The sequence below is a fragment of the Macaca mulatta genome, chromosome 5, assembly GCF_049350105.2.
Source record: "Macaca mulatta isolate MMU2019108-1 chromosome 5, T2T-MMU8v2.0, whole genome shotgun sequence".
Taxonomy (NCBI): domain Eukaryota; kingdom Metazoa; phylum Chordata; class Mammalia; order Primates; family Cercopithecidae; genus Macaca; species Macaca mulatta.
The window spans coordinates 69,828,726-69,850,352 of NC_133410.1; the positions used below are offsets into that span (position 1 = coordinate 69,828,726).

The window sequence follows — 21,627 nt, forward strand, 5'->3', positions numbered from 1 at the left end:
TTGTGGCATGCCATAGCATCCATTCCTTGAAAAACACATGTAATTCTATGCTTCCACAATCCTTAAAATTGTACACTTTACCATAAGCTCCATAACCCTGTTTCCCATTTATCATGAAGTTAAATGTGTTTTCAAAAAGTATCCTGTAATAAAAAAAAAAATAATAATAATAATAATAATATACTTACGGGCTATGTTTTAATTCCCTTCAGCTGTTTCAAAATAAGGGCTCAATAAACAACTGCTGAATAAAATTTGTCATTTCAGAAAATACTTAAACAAATATTTAGAATAGTTATTTAATGACAAAACTACAGAGTAAATTTCTATTATATTTTTTATTTAGAATAGAAGGAAGGGGTTTTTGCTATTTAACAGGCATGCAATTGATAAAGTAGTATCAAGACTATGAAAATATTATCTGCTGTTTCAGATTCCATACATGATTTGAGTCGGCATTATATGAAACATGTTTAATATATGTAAATGGAAAATAAAAATAGACTGTGCCTGTCTCATTTGATTTTAAATAACAATGTTTTATAGCTGAAAATCTAGACATTGGTTATTCAGCTTCTAGATCTGTTGTGAGTTTCAAATTAGATAATGCTTTTCCAAATACATTGTAAACTCTAAAACATTAAAATAAATATTTAGAGTTACTGTTTTCAAAGATTAAAGTAAATGAAGAGGAGCAAACAAACTAATCTAAGAAAATATATATGCCAACTTTAGAACAAAATAAGTATCCTCATCAACTTGTTGTATTTTATCTTCATATATTGTTAATTATTTTATAAAATAAATATTGTAAACAATGTAGATTCTCTAGCTATTCTTAAGCAAATGCTAACAACTCAGGTTGATAAAAAGAGACCATTAAATTTACTATAGTGAAGCAAAACAAAGAATTACTTTATGCCCACAACTTATAGGTTTTATATGAAATGTAACTATTTTATGTTAACATTAGCGTAAAGTGTAACATAGCAGTATTGCAAATGAAGTTCCATAAACCCTGAAATATGTGGGCCTGGACATTCTTAGCACAGAGTTAATTCTGATAAACATATTATTTTTAAATAGCCTGTCATCTTTGAATACCCAAACGGCAGCAAGGAGGAAGCATTGCCGATCAGTCACTTAATTATCTGCAATGTATATGCAAATACCAAGAGTTTGATGAGGTCTTTACATTTGGACTTTAAGTACCCCATTAGTAATCATAAATCCATTACTAATGTTTCTGTGGCACTTAGGCAACAGTGAAAAATTAAGCAATAATGACTTCAAAGGTGGAAGAATCACACAATAACTCCATACCTTTGAGGTCATTTTTACAATTTGAACACGAATTATATGAGTGTACTTCATTGCCTTCAGCATTTAAGAAGCATTGCTAATGAACAGGGAGGTTATTTAGGAAATAGAGTGCAAGAGGTGGATATAGATAGAACACGGAAGCTTAACAGAATTGATTCCAAATATAAAAAGAAACACATTTATTGCTTTTAAATGGCCTAAAATGCAAAACTCACAGATGAAACAGACTTTCAGAAAATCCTGGGAATGTACCAAAGTTGTTCAATCAGCATGACCAACTTCAGCTACTTGCTTTTCATGAATCTTCCGCGGCTCAATGTGGGTCCATAAGTAATGATGTGTAAAAGTCCCTTTGCTTTGTACAGCCATTGTTATTGAAAATGCAGTCATATAAGACAAATTTAACTCTCCTTAGAACTGCTTAAAAGCAATTTTCCTCTAGCTGACTAAATCATACCTAATTTCATTGTGTTAAACAATGTTAAAAACAGCCTAGTAAAGCAAGGTTCAGCCTTAAATATGAAATATCAGAATAATGTAAATGATAAGAGAAATATTAATTTGCAAGTATATAGTGTTTTAAAGCCCTGGAAACCATTATGCAGAATTAAATGTACTAAATACAAAACATATATTTTGAAAAGTTCTGAACTATTTATTTTACTAGTCACCTGATGATCTGATACGGTTTATTCTTTTGATAAGGTTCATCTTTATAATTTGCCTCATTACCTATGTTTGTATGACATAAAAAAATTTTACATCAGTGAATAAACAGTGCCTAGGGATGAACTATCTTCAAATATTATAATCATATTTGATTCTTCAAAAATATCAAATGAAAGTTATAAAATAAAAATGATTCATTTTTCACAATATATGTAATATTATTTCTACTCATCAGGGCAACACAATATAAATCAATTTAATATAATAAATTTAGATTTATATTAAGTTTTATATTCTTGACCAATTTTTTAATATGATTAATAGATATATAAGCAAGTCTGCAAAGAAAGATTACCTGAAGCTAATGATAGTCTGAAAATATGTACTGTAGTCTTTTTAAAAGTGTGTTTTATATACAGATATCTTTACAAAGTAGAATATGTATTTAAAAGGGCAAATATGCTAAATTTTATTCCATACTACAAATACTACTATTTTTTTTCAAGTTGAAAATAATAAACATAGAGAAATACCACAAAAATTATATAATAAACTATTTTTATTGAGAAATCCCTTTTGACATGATGCTTCATTATTACTAAATGCTACAGTATATATTGCCTACAAGCAAGGTTCATATTTTGGTATTATAACCATATAAATTAGAAAATTAACACTAATACATTAATACCATGTAATCCTCAGTACCCACACTGGTTTTGACAATTAGCTCAGTAATGTCCTTTATAGAAAGATAATTTAATCCAGTATTGCTCATTTTACTTGTCATTCATCTATTTAGTCCCTTTCCATCTGGAATGTTTTCTTAGTTTTTTCTTGAAATCTCTGTTCTTAACATTTTAAATGTTTACAGGTCAGTTATTTTGTAATTTGCCCTTCCATTTGGGTACATCTAATATTTTCACATATTAAATTTAGGTGATATAATTTTAGCTAGGATATCGCGGAAGAACCTTCTTCTTTTCTTACTGCATCCCATAAAGTATTACCCAGAGTAGAATTGTCCTACTATTTGTGACATTAATTTTGAGCATTTGAAAAAGGTGCTATTTCTCCACTGCAGAGGTATTCTTACTTTTCTCTTATTATTAATAAAATTTCATGGGACCATACTTTGACATTCCATAACTATTCTTCCTCACCTAAATATTACGTACTATTGTTAGCAATTATCGATGTGTCTTGCCTCAATTAACTATAACCATGAGGGTTGCAAAATAGTAATTTATCTAATTTCTTTATTACTTCAAAATTACTAGTTGGCATTATCACATAGACTATACCTCCCTAGTGGTCCAATATATTCATTCAGCTTATATCCGTAAAAACATATACAACAGAATTATAACCTTTTACTATTTTATTCTACATTGATTCTCACATGGGAGTTGTTTCCTTGTCCTTTTGACATATTCCCATTATTGGTTGAGCAATTTATAACTTCTGTCACAAAAATGTCTTTTCCCCAACCTTGAAATCAGCCATTTCTCCAAGAAGCCCTTAGGGTCCTATAAGTAGCAAAGTTAATGTCACAGGTGATGGGGCAAATCTACATTAGCTCTTACCTCATGAAATGTAATTGAAGGAGCAGATAATCATTCTGTGATATTTTTGCCAACAATATTTAAAGTGAATCAGATAAAGACATTTGGAAACTGTCTAGTGATGATGGCCTGCTGCTTCTGATGACAACTATCTTCTCACTGTAACCTCACATGGTGGAAGAAGTAGGGCAACTCTCTGGGACTTCTTTTATAGGAGCATTAATCCTATTCATGAGGGATCTCATGCCTAATCACCTCCCAAAGGCTCCACCTCCTAATATTGTCACATAGGGGCCTAAGATTCACCATGTGAATTTTAAGAGAAGGTGAACCTTCATACCATAGCACTCTATTTACACTTGTACTCTTCATATTCTTTGTGCTTTGAAATCCTTGACCAGGCATTTCCACATGGGCAACTGGCACTGCTTCTCACTTTCCACATGAACATCTTTCTCACCAAGCCTGGGCTCTGACAGTCCATACCAGGAGCCATGGATATTCTTGTCATTCCACGCAGGCTCTGATATCCGCTCAGGTCATTGCTGCTACCATCTAACTAGTACAGAACCCTACCTTACTCATCCTCACCTGATAACTTTTGGACTGAATGTTTTATGAAAGAAGAGAGAAAAGTAAGAATACAACAAGGGCTTTTTTTTTTTTTTTTTGTATATTGCATTTATGCATGCAACACAAACACACACACACACACACACACAGATAGGTTCTCATTATTGCAGTGGCTATGTTATATTATGTCACCTCAAACTCTGAATTAGTGAGTACGGAATAATTGTTTCTATGGAGATATATATATATATATATAGAGAGAGATACGTATCATGTATATTATAATTTAACAAAAATTAAAGTTTATCCTGTATATTCTATTTTCTTTATTTCACAAAAGAAAAATAATGCTTAAGAGTATTAAGTGACTTGCCTGAATCTGCCCCTCTAACAGGTGAATATAATAGGTGGCAGAATTGGGATTCAAACCCATCCAAAAGGCTTCAGATTCAGAGTTTTTTGCATTACATTTCACTACACCTCTCATCAACATCCTCTGGAAAAAGTACAGTATTGATCTGGGGTTTATAAATAACTTTTAGCAAATAGATGAATTTGTTAATGTGAAATCTGCAAATAATGAGAATCAACTACATATTTGTATGTTTGTATGTATCTAAATATCTATATCTCTCTATATATGTCTGTTTATACTTATGTTTATGTCTATATTGTATTTATATCTACATCTGTTTCTGTTATATATATAAATGTGTTGGGAGAAAATTTATCCTAGATATTTTATGTTTCCTGTATGATCCATGCCTTCCAGGAAACAAGCATACTCAAACAGCAAAGATGCCTTAGAAGTTAGAGAAAGCACTCTCCTAAAGATACAGACCCCAGAAAAATCCTATGATTTATGAAGATAAAGTTTCCTCCATCTTATCTTAGGGACAGTTGCTTAAATTCCAAGGTAATTAATAATCTCTTTATCTGAAACGGAGTATGAAAAGATAAACCAGCAGCTCGTAAACATTTAGAATCCTTTAAGTTTGGGGTTCTTTTTCAGTGATGCAAATCCACTATATATACAGGTAAACATCTGACACTCATCTGTCACGGAGTTTGGCAAATGGGGAACTGGCAATGACTGGATCCAGTTTCTGCTTTTACCATAAGTAATAAACCATCTTTGTCTCTGACGTGAGTTCTTGTGTCTTTATAAGTACATGCATATGATACTGAGGCGAGCTAACTTGCTAGCTTTTAAGTAAGGTGAAAATCTCAAACAGAACTTTCATAGTTTTGGACTTAGCATCAATATGCTTCAAGGTGTATAATCAACTAAAAAAAGAAACTTGACATTATATTTTTAAAAAGTATTTCTAGAAAATAAAGATGAAAGAAAATGCCCCTATTAATTGCAGTACTAATTTTTTATTCCTAGGCCAGTCAACAAAAATTAAAAACGAATCAGGATAGAAAAGTAAGCTCAGGACTTAAAAACAAAATTAATCAAGACCTTTTTTCCCTCAGTTTCACCTGCAAATAATATCTAACACAACAACTCCCTCCCCGCTCCCCCATGACAAGAATACATGTTCACACTGAATCAGCCTCTAAGTTCTTCTGATTTTAAATCCTGTATTATTTAGGATAAAATAATTTATGTAATATAAGAAAACATAAACTTTCCCAATATAAACACCTTGCTTTTCCAAAGACTTCCCTACCTGTGCTAATTCAGTACCTGAGGCTCCTTGCAACTTTTTTTTTTTTTTACTCTGCAAATGTGTCAGCTCCTTAATTGTGCTGCATGCATCCAGCAGTCAACAACACTGCCAAAATAACATTCATTTACATTGTACTATGCCAAAGTCCTACTGGGATCCAAGGGAGTTCATGAAATGTAGTCCCTGGCTAACCATTCTGACTAAAGAGCAAATCTACATTATAAAAGTGAGAAGCAAACATCTTTGTTGAAAATATAACCACGCAGTCACATGTCTCTGCATCTACCTTTTGAACAACCACAAGTAGATCCTTATCATAGTTTCTAGAAATTAATACTCAAACAATTTCTATGCCTAAATCCATTCTTCCCTCTTCCAAAAGACCAAACTTTCTAATATTCAAATTAATCATATAATTCATTTTAATATGCACTCAATATTTCTATCACTTACAGAAAAAACTGAATTTCTAAACATTTTGTATGAGGAGCTCTAGTAACTGGCTTCTGCCTATGTTTCCCTTCTCCACTTTAGATGCTTGAAGGCTCATACTTTACCATCCAGTAATGTGAACTTGTAATTCCTCACATATCACCTGCTTTTCCCATTGAATTATTACAAAAGACATGGTCAGAAATTATTCTGTATATAACCACCCACTCTTCATATTGGTTAGTTTATACAAAGTGATAAAATGTATTATACAAAAATATTTCAATTTTATTGGATAATTAAACATTTAGCACCCAAATAATGTGTTAATTAAAACTCTAATATGATATAATATGAAACACTGCTTCATTTATTATATTGCCTGTCTCTAATATCAATATATCCAATATTAAAAGATTGAAAATAAGTGTATCTTGTTATGTAAGACAAGGGAAATGATTTTCAAGCTATTTGAACCAATTTCTGTGTTCCAATAGCAACCTACAGATAATATCCCTTAATATGTCAAATCACATTTTACTCTCTTTACACCCCATTGATCTGCAACTGCCTGAATATAGGACACTATCTTTAACTCTTTATTTTGCATATCAGAAAAAGAACTATCTCATAGGTAATATACATTTGATAAGCTCTTCAAAATTTGATGTTTCAAGTAAAATATTATGTTTAGAACTTGACTGAGAAAGGTAATAAATTTTTTATCTTTAATGGAGTAAGATATTTTTGAGACATGAATAAAATAATTACATAAAGCATTCTGTTCTACAGGAAAGTGAGAGAGGTAAAATAATAATAAAAATAATTGTAATTACCGCTTGATATTCCTGTGAGTTCTTAAAGTTTATAGCACTCTACCTCTCTGATCTCAATTTATGAAAAATTATAATTTTATCCTCAAGTGAAAAACCATTCTACTAATTTTTTTTTTTTTTTTCTGGTTAAGATATGCAGGAAAGAGACCCAGAGGCAAACTGGGAATTGCATTTTTGCACCTCCTTTTAAAATCTCATTATTTTGCCTGATACTTTTAAACTGATCCATTGTTTCTTTTATAAAAGACCTCTTTCTACATTTTAATCAAACTTTATTTCTAAGATACTTGTCATTGTTAATGGACTTTTGAAATCTTCAGCGTCTTTTGTTGTTTTTACCTATGCAAAATTGTGGGAAGAAAAGTTACTTTACACTGACTGATCTATGAAGCTTGTCATTTGAGACAGTTCCTTATTTTCTGAAGGTTTTTTAAAGTGAATTAACACTTTGATGCCATTACTAAATGTAATAATAGTTTCTTTAAAAAAGTGAATATCTAATATGTATAACAAATATAGTAAGTAATATATATGTGTAACCTTGATATTTCCTTCAGACGTTTTGAATTCCAAACTTCAAAACTGAATTATATCTTAATTGGCAAGCTGCTAAATAAGAAATCCATATGTAACTATAATTATATAGGCTAGTAGAATTATGTATGCTGTGCACATATTCAATAAATAATGCTCTATGTATTGATTTAAAAAATAGAGTAACTCAGTGGTAGTAAATAATAAAGGCTGAGCATGCATACAATTATTTAGTCATTCATTAGTCAACTAAGGTCTGATTGCTGACCCTATATATGACCCTTTGTTAGAAGTGAGCCTGTGGTTGGCAGTTAAACATGTTTTTCCTTCCTTTGTGCCATGAGAAGTGAAATGAGAAATACATAGCAGGAATGCTCACTTGAAGAAAAACAGATAATGCCAGCAAATATCAAAAGAACAATCAACAAAGTTTGACTAATTGGAAAAACACAAAATCTAAAATTCCATTATATGTGTCTGTGTATCTACCTATATCTATGTCTATCTATATCATCTACATTTACTTCTATCTTTATATTCATCCTAGTTATTGATTAATTTTGAAATATTAAAGTTCTAGAGAAGCAAGGGATTACTGTAACTCCCAAACAAAATAAATGCATGTATTTCCAAAGAGCATCAAATGTTTATATGAATGTGTTATCTCAAGTCAAAGAAGCAAGGCAATGACATTTTAGGCAATGAGTTGATCTTTAGATACATATCTAATTATTGTCACAATATACAATTTACTCTTAATACAATAATAAGTTTATTTCTCTTCTAGATAAAAAAGAAATTGTGCTCTGGTTTAAAGGTGTCACATTGGAAGCAGCCCTCACCAGTCAAAGCAGCACCTTGTCTTGCTTTTCCCACCTTGACAACTACATTTCTATTGTTTATCAGTTACCCAGACTCAGACACTCTGTTATAGCAGAACAAACAAGCTAAGACACCTGGCATCAAGATAAACAATGTCTAAATCTCCCCAAATATTTTTAGTTATAATAAGTCACAAGGTTTTTCATAAGTTCTTTCATTAAAACACTCTTGTTATAATGCAAAATATCATTTATTTACAACAGTTGTTTCAATAATAATGTAGACTTTTCCCTGCAGTACTATCCTTCTACCAAAGATACCCTAAGGTAATATCTAGCACTTAATCCAGGGGGAACATTTCACAGAAGTACTATTGTCCCCTCTTATTTATGGCTTCACATTCCATGATTTGTTATTCATGGTCTACCGCATTTCAAAGAAAATTAAGTGGAAAATTCCAAAAACAAATAATTTATAAGTTTTAAATTACACACTGCTCTGAGTAGTGTGATGAAATCTTACACCATCCCTTCCATCCAATCCAGAACATCAGAATATGAATCAACCTTTGGTCCAGTGTGTCTATGCTATATATGTGATCAGCACATTAATAACTTAGTAGATTTTTCAGTTATAAGATCAACTGTAGTAGTATCCTGGGACTTATGTCCAAAGTCAACATTAGCCTAATGTTATATCACAATGCCTACATTATTCACTTCACTTTGTTTAATCATGTAGGCATTTTATCATCATACATTATCATAAGAAGGGTATTATACAATAAATAAATTTAGAGAAAGAGGTCACACACACATAACTGTTGTTATAGTTTTCTATTACTAGTTATTGTTGTTAATCTCTTACTGTGCCTAATTTATAAGTTAAACTTTATCATATATATGTATCTATACAAAACAATAGAGAGCATATAAGGTTCAGTACTGAGTGTTGTTTCAGGTAGCCACTGCGGTTGTTGAAATGTATTCCCTGCAAATAAAAGGGGACTACTGTATCTATATCAACACTCATCTACTTCTCATTAACAGTCTGAGAATGATGACATAAAAACAAACAGAAGGAACTTCTTATATTCATAATTGATAAACAATTTTATTGAGTAGAGGATTTAATAATTCATACTGACTTAAAAAATCTTTATAAAATGTGCAGTGAGAAATGTAATACCTCATTTACTGAGGTCGATGAGAAAAATACACTTCTCCAGCCAACCACTGCTGGGACTATTGAGCCAGTAGCAGCTCAGCAACTCCCTGGGACAAAACTCACAGTGGGATGGCAACTTGCCATCTTTGCTGTCTCCCAGCCCTCGTCCTTGTTGTCTCCAGGCTTTGGAGAATCCACAGGACCAGGGGCTGGTCTAGACCTCTAGCACAAAGCATCCACCTAATGGAAAAGTGGCCAAACTGTTCTCCACACAGGTTCTTGTCCTCACTTTTCCTCACTGGAGAGGAATGCCTGGTCTGGGACTCCAGCACAACTATCCTGGCCCTTGCGTGACCACTTCAATCAGAGGTAGCACAGCAGTTAAAGCAACACCCACACAGACAGCTGAGGAAGAACCAGTGTAAGGACTCCAGCAACTCAAATGGCCAGTGTCTTATGTCCTCCAAATGACTACACTGGTTCCATAACACCGGTTCTTAAACAGGTTTCATTAGCTGAAATGACAATAGCAGAATTCAGAATATGAATAGGAATAAAGATCATCAAGATTCAGGAGAATGGGAAAACCCAATCCAAGGAAACTAAGAATCACAATAAAATAATACAGAAGGTGATGGACTAAATAGCAAGGATAAAAAGATAGCTGATCTGATAGAGTTGAAAAACATACTACAAGAATTTCATAATACAATCATAAGTATTAACAGTAGAATAGACCAAGGTCAGGAAAGAATCTCAGAACTTGAAGACTAGTTCTCTGAAACAAGACAGTCAGACAAACATGAAGAAAAAATGAATAAAAAGGAATGAACAAAACCTCTGAGACATATGGGACTATGTAAGGAGGCCAAATCTATAAATAATTGGCATCCCTAAAAGGGACGAGAAGAAAGCAAGTAACTTAGAAAAAAAATTATGAACCTTGCTAGAGAGGACAACACTCAAATTCAGGAAATACAGAGAACTTCTGCAAGATTATCTACAAGAAGATCATCCCAATCTGGTGCTTATGAGCATAAGCATCAGATTTTCCAAGGTTAAAATGAAAAAAATATATATATATATATGCTAAAGGCAACTAAAGAGTAAGGGCTGGTCACATACAAAAGGAACCAAACCATTAGGCTAACAGTGGAATTCTCAGCAGACACCTTACAAGTCAGAAGATATTGGGGGCTTATATTCTTTTTTTTTTTTTTTTTTTTTTTTTTTGAGACGGAGTCTCGCTCTGTCCCCCAGGCTGGAGTGCAGTGGCGCGCGATCTCAGCTCACTGCAAGCTCCGCCTCCCAGGTTTACGCCATTCTCCTGCCTCGGCCTCCGGAGTAGCTGGGACTACAGGCGCCTGCCACCTCTCCCGGCTAGGTTTATTTTATTTTATTTTATTTTATTTTATTTTATTTTATTTTATTTTTTAGTAGAGACGGGGTTTCACGGTGTTAGCCAGGATGGTCTTGATCTCCTGACCTCGTGATCCGCCCATCTTGGCCTCCAGAGTGCTGGGATTACAGGCTTGAGCCACTGCGCCAGGTCAGGGGACTTATATTCAACACCCTAAAAAAAAAAATCTTTAATCAATAATTTTATATCTAGTCAAACTAAGCTTATTCAGCAAAGAAGTAATAAGATTATTTTCAGATAAGCAAATATGAAAATCGTTCTTTACCATCAGACCCACTTTAAAATAGATCTTGAACAGAGCACTAAATATGAAAAGGAAAGACTATTACAAGCCATTACAAAACACACTTAAGTACACAGTCCGGTGACACTATAAAGCAACCACACAAACAAGCCAGTGTAATAACCAACTAACAACACAGTGACAGGATCAAATGCACACATATCAATATTAATCTTGAATATAAATGAGCTAAATGCTCTATTTAAAAGGCGGAGAGTGGCAAGCTAGATTAAAAAGCGAGATCAAACTGTATGCCGTCTTCAAAAGACTCATCTGACATGCAGTGACTTCCATAGCCTCAAAATAAAGGGATGGAGGGAAATTTACCAAGCAAATGCAAATAAGAAAAAAGCAGAAGTTGCAATCCTAATTTCGGAAAAAAACAGACTTCAAACAAAGATAAAAAAATTATACAGGAGGGCATTACATAGTATTTAAAGGGTTCAATTAAACAGGAAGGTCTAACTATTCTAAATATATATATATATATACACACACACACACTCTCAAGACAGGGGCACTCAGATTCATAAAGTAAATTCTTAGAGACCTACAAAAATACTTAGATGCCAACAAAATAATAGTGGGAGAATTCAACACACCACTTACAGTATTAGACAGATCATTGAGGTAGAAAATTAACTAAGCTATTCAAGACCTGAACTCAACATTGGACAAAATGAATCTGATATACATCTCCAGAACTCTCCACCCCAAAATAAGAGAATATGCATTATTTTAATCTCCGTATGGCACATACTCTAAAATCAACCACACAATTGGACATAAAACAATCTTCAGCAAATGCATAAAAACCACAATCATACCAAACATATTCTTGGATCACAAGGGAATAAAAATAGAAATTAAGATTAAAAAAAAATCACTCAAAACCATGCCGTTGGCCGGGTGTGGTGGTTCATGCCTCTAATCCCAGCACTTTGGGAGGCTGAGGCAGACACATCACCTGAGGTCAGGAGGTCTACAGAAGCTTGGCCAACATGGTGAAACCCGTCTCTACTTAAAAAACAAAAATTACCCAGGTGTGGTGGCAGGTGCCTGTAATCTCAGCTACTTGGGGGGCTGAGGCTGGAGAATTGCTTGAACCTGGGAGGCAGAGGTTGCAGTGAGCCAAGGTCATGCCATTGCACTCCAGTCTGGGGGACAAGAGTGAACCTCTCTCAAAAATAAAACATGCAATCACATGCAAATTAAGCAACCTGCTATTGAATGACTTTTGGGTAAATCATGAAATTTAGGAAGAAATCAAGAAGTTATTAGGGGTTAATGAGAACAAATAAACAACTTAGCAGAATCTCTGGAACACAGCTAAGACGGTGATAAGAGGGAAATTAATAGCACTGACTATACCAAAATTTTAGAAAGTTCTCAAATTAGCAATCTAACATCACAACAAAAATAACTGGAGAAGCAAAACCAAACCAACCCCAAATCGAGCAGATGACAAGAAATAACTAAAATTAGAGCTAACCTGAAGGAGATCCAAGAAACCATTCAAAATATCAACAAATTCAAGTTGTTTTTTGAAAAATAAAATAAAATAAAATAAGCCACTAGCTAGATTAATAAAGGAGAAAAGAGAGAACATCCAAGTAAACATGATACGAAGAAAGCAAGAAATTATTTCTGACTCCACAGAAATAAAAATAACCACCAGAGACTACTGCAAACGCCTCTGTGCACACAAACCAGAAAACCTGAAATAGATGGATCAATTTCTGGACACATACATCTTCCTAAGACTGAACCAGGAAGAAATTAATTTGCTTATCCATTAAAGAGCTCCAAAATTGAACTGGTAATAAATAGCCTACCAACCAAATAAAGCACAGGACCAGATGGATTCATAGCCAAACTATACTGTTAAGTACAAAGAAGAGCTAGTATCATTCCTACTAAACCTATTCCAAAAAAATTGAGGAAGGGGAATCCTTCCTCAACTCATTCTATGAAGCTAGCATCATCCTGATACAAAACCATGGCAGTGACACAACCACCACAACAACAACAACAAAACTTCAAGCCAATGACCTTAATGAACATGGATGTAAAAGTCCTTAACAAAATATTGGCAAATCAAATGCAGCAGTATATCAGAAAGCTAATCTATCATGAACCAGTAGACTTTTCCCCTGGTATGCAAGGTTGGTTCAACATATGGAAATCAACAAATGTGATTAATCACATAAACAGGATTAAAGACAAAAAACACATGATTATCTCAATTGATGCAGAAAAGGCTTTAGATAAAATTCAAAATGGATTTATGATAAAAACTCTCAATATACTAGGCATTGAAGGAACATACTTCAAAATAGTAAGAGCCATCTATAACAAACCTGCAGCCAACATCATACTGAATGGGCAAAACCTGGAAGCATTACCCTTGAAAACCAGCACAAGGCAAGGATGCCCTCTCTCACCACTCTTATTCAACATAGTATTGGAAATCCTGACCAGAAATATCAGTCAAGAGAAGGAAATAAAGGATATCCAAATAGGAAGAGAGGAAGTCAAACTATCCCTGTTTGAAGATGACACGATCCTCTATCTAGAAAATCCCATAGTCTCAGCCCATAAACTCCTTCAGCTGATAAACAACTGCAGCAAAGTGTTAGGATACAAAATTGGTGTAAAAAAGTTACTAGCATTTTTATATACCAACAACAGTGAAGCTGAGATCCAAATCGGAATCCAATCCTAATCACAATTGTCAAAAATAATAAAATAAATAGAAATACAGGTACCCAGGGAGGTGAATGATCTCTACAATAAGAGTTACAAAACACTGCTTAAATAACTCAGAGAAGATACAAACAAATGGATAAAAACACTCCATATTATTAAAATGGCCATATTTCCAAAAATGATTTATAGATTCAATGCTGTGCCCATCAAACTACCAATTACATTCTTCACAGAACTATATAAAACCTCTTGTAATTAACGTATAATCAAAAATAGAGGGTGAATAGCCAAGGCAATTCTAAGCAAAAACAACAAAGTTCAGGCATCATTCTACCTGACTTCAAACTATAACACAGGGCTACAGCAACCAAAACAGCACGGTACTGGTACAAAAACATACATAGATACATAGACCAATGGAACAGAATAGAGAGCCCAGAAATAAGGCTTCTCATATACAACCATATGATCATTGACAAAGTTGACAAAAACAACCAATGGGGAAAGGACTCCCTACTAAATACATAGTGCTGAGACAACTGGCAAGCCATATGCAAAAGACTAAATCTGGACCCCTTTCTTAACACCGTACACAAAAATCAACTCAAGATCGATTACAGACTTAAATGTAAAACTCAAAACTATAATTAAACATAATAGTTTCTGCACAGCAAAATAAACTGTCAGCAGAATAAACACAACCTACATATTGGGAGAACATATTTGGAAACTATGCATATGACAAAGATCTAATATCCAGCATAGGTAATGAATTTAAACATGTTTATAAGAAAGAAACAAACAACCTCATTAAAAAATGAGCAAAGGACATGAGCAGACTCTTCTCAAAAGAAGACATATGTGCAACCAAAAAACATATGAAAAGTTTAGTATCACTGTATTAGAGAATTAAAAATCAGAACCACAGTGAGATATCTCACACCAGTCAGAATGACTATTATGAAAAAGTCAACAAATAACATATGCTGGTAAGGTTATGGAGAAAAGGGAACACTCATACATTGCTAGTAGGAGTGTAAACTAGCTCAACCATTGGGGAAAGCATTGTGGCAATTCCTCAAAGATCTAAAAACAGAACCACCATTTGACCCAGCAGTCCCACTACTGGGTAAATAGCCAAAGAATATAAATAATCTTATGATAAAGACACATTCACATGTGTATTCATTGCAGCATTGTTCGCAATATCTCAGATATGAAATCAACCTAAATGCCCACCAATGATATACTAGATAAATAAAAAAAGTACATATACACTATGGAATACTATGCAGCCATAAAAGAGAATAAGGTTATGTCCTCTGTAGGAACATGTATAAAACTGGAGACTGGCCGAGGATGGTGGCTCACATCTGTAATCCCAACACTTTGGGAGGCCGTGGCGGGTGGATCACCTGAGGTCAGCAGTTTGAGACCGGCCTGAGCCAACATGGTGAAACCCCATCTCTACTAAAAACACAAAAATCCGCTGGGCATGGTGGCAAGCACCTGTAATCCCAGCTACTTGGGAGGCTGAGATGAGAGAATCACTTGAACCCGGGAGGCAGAAATTGCAGTGAACCAAGATCCCAACACTGCACTCCAGCCTGAGTGACAAGAGTAATACCCTGTCTCAAAATCAATGACAACAACAACAAAAATTGGAGACCATCAATCCTTAACAAACTAACACAGGAACAGAAAACAAAATACCACCTGTGCTCATTTAAAAGTGAAAGATAAAGGATGAGAACACATGAGAAATGGGGAACAACAGACACTCTTGCCTTCTTGATGGTGGAGGTTGGGAGGAAAGAGAGGAAAAGAAAAAATAATTTGTTACTAGGCTTAGTACCTGGGTGGCAAAATAATCTGTATAACAAACTCCCATCACAGAATTTTACCTATATAACCACATGCAATGTATTCCTGAACCTAAAATAAAGTTTGGAAAAAAAAAAAAAAAAAAAGAAAGAAAAGAAAGAAAAGTCAGAGACAGCATTGAATCTGAAGGTCTTATGGGAGTCTTATTTGCATAACTGCCTTTGCCCCAGAATCTGCTACTAAGTCACAGCCACTTGAGCTTTAATTCTACCTTCTTAAAATGGGAGTAAGTATAATATTCTATCTCCTTCACCAGGTCCTTGAGTTCCTTCACTGTAATAGTGAAAGAAGTTGGAAAGCACTGTGGTTTCAAGCTTAAACTTGCATCCTCTTTCATTTTCTGTCTACCAGCAGCACTTCTTTTGACTTTGAAGTGCCAGTGTGCTGCAGATTCTTCATCTTTAAAATAAAAATGATATCCAATAAAAAACTAATTTTCTGAAACAGTATGAAATAAAGCCTGTTTATAGAATCTCAACCAATTAATATTTTATGCCAAATAGAAACATTTACATTTGTATCATCTTTATAAAATTTTATACAAGCCTTACTTTTTCCTTGTGGTTATCTCATACATAAGAAGTCTTGTTTTCTTCTCTAGAGGCATATGTATTTTTGTAATTTTTATTTTATTACTATTTTGTGAGGGTAGTTGCATGTACGAAGAGATACTGAAAACTACAGTGTAAACTCCCATTAAATATTTTTCCTTAAATATATGATAAAACAATACTTCTTTATGGACAGTGATTTTTAATGAATTTTTCTGACTCTATTTTTAAAAAATCTATAACATGGAAGAAATCTTTGCTCCTAAACATAATCAAAGCTGAATTTTATGTTCTCTACAGAAGGCAAAATGGATATATTGGTATAATGAAGGACTTCCACAAATGGCTTCATGTTTGTTTGGATAATTATATACATAGATATATAAAAAAGATGTATGTATAAATAAATGAATGAATGCAGTGATATGCCGGAGCTAACTTGTATGAGCTCACAGGAGCCTACTATTAAATATTCAGGAATGTTTTGCACTGGTTGTTAAATAGAGAGTTTTTACATCTGAAATTGTATGTTACAATTAAGTAGATTATATTAAAAGAAAGATAACAAATACTCAAAAGTTACCACTTCTTCCTAATTATTTCACTAAATTTAATTAATGTACATGACTTTGAGGTTATATATGCCTATTGCATTTGTATAGTAGAAATGCTATAGAATCACATGTGTATTTCTTTCTAACTCTGTTCAATGATATCCAATCAATGGACCATTGTGAGAGTATTTATGCAATGGAGAGTGACACATTTCAATTTTTGATTTGTTTTTTTTTTTTTTTGGTTGTCTAGATGAAGGATTGGCAAGCTTTTTTTGTTGCAAATACTCAAAACTGCTAGCTTAATGTCCCAATATTTTAATTGGTAATTTTGCAGTTACATTGGAAAATGAGAATGGTCTTCAGTATTGATTTGCAGTGCATTTTATATACCAATTTTTTTTATTATTATTATACTTTAAGTTCTAGGGTACATGTGCATAACATGCAGGTTTGTTACATATGTATACTTGTGCCACTGAACTAAGAAGCTTTCTAATTTTCCATGTTGTTTAACAGTTCAAAAAACATAACACTATTCCACCTTTGAAGATATGAAGGAAAATTGCTGAAAACCATATTACTCAGCAAACGTAAGTTGTATGGCATGTCAATCTTATTTCACCTGTAATATAAGTCATCAAATATTCTCAAAAATATAGTTTTTATGTGGTTTCCTTTCCTGTATTTCAGTTTTGATACAAGTGCTCAAATTTTTCATTTATTTAATAAATAGAAGGAAAAGCATTTGTTCAGATGCAGTTGCAATCATTTGATACTAATAATTTCTTATTAGAAAAATAAACATTTTATAAATGAATCCATTCATTGTACAACCTTCTAAAGTAGATCATTCTCATTTTTTAACATGTTTTTAAACAACAAAAATATCTGCCCTTTAGATAATGCAACTTTCTCAAACAAATATACCTGCAATTGTCAAATATATTTATGAAAAAAAATTATTTTATTGTCTTTAATCATCCGAGGGCAGTGTTTTTGTAGAATATAACAAGTCACAATGAATCAATACACCCAGAATTCAAAAATTTGTTTCTCAATTGGCAAGAGATTTTGAAACAAAAAGTACTTTCTGCCCTTTGGAAAACACTGGGTAAATTATAACGTACTCAAATCCTATGAGTTGGTAAAATGTTACCTAATTAGAAGAAAATCAATGTGATCTTCAGTGTTGAGAAGGAATTCAAAATGAATAAATTCTGGCTCAGTCACAAGGTTAAAAAATGAAAGAAATTTTCTTCTCATTATAATGTAAGTTTTGGTTGAGGTAAGATAGATATAGTATATATGAATGTTATGTGTCCAGTTAGAACACATCACATTATAGGTTAAATTTTATCACTACTCACTTCAAAAACCTTGAATGGCTTCTGATTTTATTTAGAGACAGATTAAATCAATGGTATTTGGGATATGCTTTAAAGCATTACAGACTCTTTGTGTAGTTAATTTTTGTAAAGAAAAATAAATAAATTTAAGCTTTTTTATAAAAGGTCAAAGTATAAAATATTGAGCTCAATAGTTAAAACAATTTCAGCTCCATTACAAAAAAAAAGTTTAGATATGAAAATGGTATGTTCCTTTGCTTTATATTGGCTTTTTGAAGAAGTCTGGTAGAGACTTTTATTAGCCAATATTCCAACTACAATTATGAAGAGAATGAGAAAGATTAACCTTTAGAGGGAAAGACAGTAACTCTAATTAAAACATTATCCTCGCTACAGGCAAGAGATGTTTTATAATAAAACAACTCACACAATAAGTACACTTTTAATGTGTACTTATTTAATGTGTACTTACACTGCAGAGTAAGGTCATGTTTGCCTAATATGAGGGTGGTAGCTGCTATGGTTAAGAAAATGTATTTTTCTCCACAACCAAAACCTATGATCACCTGTTTACACATAACCTAGCAAGCCTAGAAGAATAAATGTTGGAGATGCAGAATTTCTCAGCAAATTGAGATTCATGGCTAGTTTTATATCCTCCTATGTAAATATGTTAAAATGGGAAAAGTCGCAAGCATATGCATGGCTTTAAAAATTATAATTTCCAATATGAGTAATGTGTATTTTTTCTGGGCATATTTGATTCAGTCATAATGTTAATACATTTCTTTATTCTCTTATTATAAGAATAAATACTGTATTTGTATGATCAGTAGAAAAATAATCAGTGAAATATTTATAATGGCTTTGACATTGCAGAAAGTAATCTGCAGTTGGCTGAGTAATCTTGCTAATCTTGATCACTCCTGCTTGCCTTTTTTGTGTGTTGATTTGTTGTTGTTTGTTGTGTTTTGTCCATTTCTTTGTTTTTGTTTTTTTTTTATGGGAAACTTTGAAAAACTGTGGTATTTTATATGGAAAAAAGGCTGACAGACACACACACAAACACAGAGAAACAGTTAAAGAAAAATTATTGTAAATCACAAGCCAATGTAATCATACAGGTGCCAAATAATATGTATTTACGTAACACCCAAAGTTCCATGTTTACCTTCACTAATCAGAATCCTTTATCTGTGAAGCAACCATATCTTTAGCTTTGTGATTATCATTTTTTCTTTATGGCCATTGCTCTTATACAGCTCTATAAAAAAATAGAGCATCTTTTTTTTATTATATAAATCAATGTATTATCTCAGTGTTTCTTTGTGTGTTGTATCTTTGCTTACTATTGAGTTTTCATGTTTCACCCTTTTTGCTGCCATATCTATAGTTGATTTAAATTATTGTGTGGTTTGCATATTAATATGCCACAATTATTTGTCCATCCTCTTTGGCTGATAGATACTTGGATTGCATATAGTCTTTTAAAATCAATGAAAACTGCTACTATGAGCATTTTTGTACATGTCAGATGTGAACATGTATAAACATTTCTGTAGGGTGCTTAAGCAGGAGTAAAATTGTTGAGTCGGAATGACACATCTATTCTTTTTTTTTTCTTTTTTTTTTCTTTCCCTCAGGGGAAAGCGCGAATGCAGTCCCCCACTACCACAAATTATGCAGTTGAGTTTCCCACATTTGGGGAAATCCCAGGGGTCAGCACATCCGGAGTGCAATGGATAAGCCTCGCCCTGGGAAAACCACCTTCGTGATCATGGCATCTCCCCTGCCAGGTAAGTATTACGCATCTATTCTTATTTCCTAATTAATGCCTATAAGTTTTCCAGTTTATTTTTTCAGTTCCAACTATCAATATATGAGAGTTTTTTGCCTCAGGATACTTCCCAACTTATGTCAGACATAAATTGTAATAGCATGTCATGATTTAACTTATGTTTCCTTGATATATATTTCAAAACTGATAAACTAAATTTATCTAAAAATTAATCCCTTATAATATAGACAAGTCATTTAATGAGTAAGAATATGGTCAGAAGAGCAAAATATGTCTGTTCTAGGTCTACCCTAGATAAATTGGGTCTATCCTAATTTATCATAGGAAATTAGAGATAATAAAACTGTAGGTAAGTCAAGGGGAGCTTAAATCACAGAAAGATGTCAGAAATTGGTGATTCGCAGGAGATCACCTGGAAGTCACAGTGAATTTCAGCAATCTTATCAGAAGCTGCCACCACCGAGATTTTTCAGCAACTTTCTTGGAAGCTTCAGTAAATCTCAGCAATTGAATTGTGCATTGTTACCAATTTTAGCAGTCTCCTGTGCCAGTGCTGTTGAATGAAAACACCAAAAATCCAAAAATCTTGACTCTGCTCAAATTCACCTGTAACTTCATTCACAGAAGAAGATTTCTTCTTCACTTTGTTTTCTTTCAATGTCATTGAGAGATCTTGGAATGATTCTTAATGCAAACCACATGGAGAAATGTATTCGGAGGGAGTTTCCAGTTTCTCACCTATAATACATGCAACTGTATAGCAGTGATGCTATGCAATTTTCTGGTCAATGCAGAGTTTTTATATGTTCTTTCACCTATGCATAAACCTCTGAACAACAATAATAATAAAACAACCAATACTTTCATTGAATACAGTAAACATATATCTTGTATAATAGGAAACATACCCATGCATTCTTCTAAAAGACAGAATATATGTCTCATAAATTATTGCATTCATTTCCAATTGATTATGAATACTTTTCATTTGGAAGAACATAATGATTGCTATATTGATATTAAGGAAAATAAATTTGAACAGCTGATCAAGATCGTAACTGCCAGATCTTTCCAATATACAAGCACATTTCTCCTTTTGTGATTAGGTAATTTATATTTTCAGAGATAATTTTCGACACCATTAATATTCTAATTCCCAAAAAGCGTCATTCAATAATTTTAGCACACATTGATATTCCTCACATGAACCATTTGTTGTAGGGAAGGTTTCAAACAGTGATTTTGCAATTACATTATTGTTGTCTTACTAATTACCTAGTGTTATCCTATAAAGAAGGATTGTTATTACTTCTCTTTTCACTTTTCTAATTTCACTTAAGAATTTTTTAAAAATTCATTGTTTTATAGTCAATTATGGTCACCTTTTTTTGATTACAGGTCAAATTTGACCACTGAAATCCCATTTATTCATAATAGTTTTATCACTTTGAAACGACGCTAGTAGTCCCAAGATACTTCTAA

General features: G+C 33.0%; 1 non-coding gene across 1 annotated transcript; it reads right to left on the reverse strand.

Moving 5' to 3' along the window:
• Positions 1-19,987: 19,987 nt before the first annotated feature.
• Positions 19,988-20,151, reverse strand: LOC114678534 (U1 spliceosomal RNA). Its single transcript, XR_003729972.1, has one exon. It is a non-coding gene; the product is annotated as a U1 spliceosomal RNA (small nuclear RNA).
• Between the last annotated feature and the right edge of the window lie 1,476 nt (positions 20,152-21,627).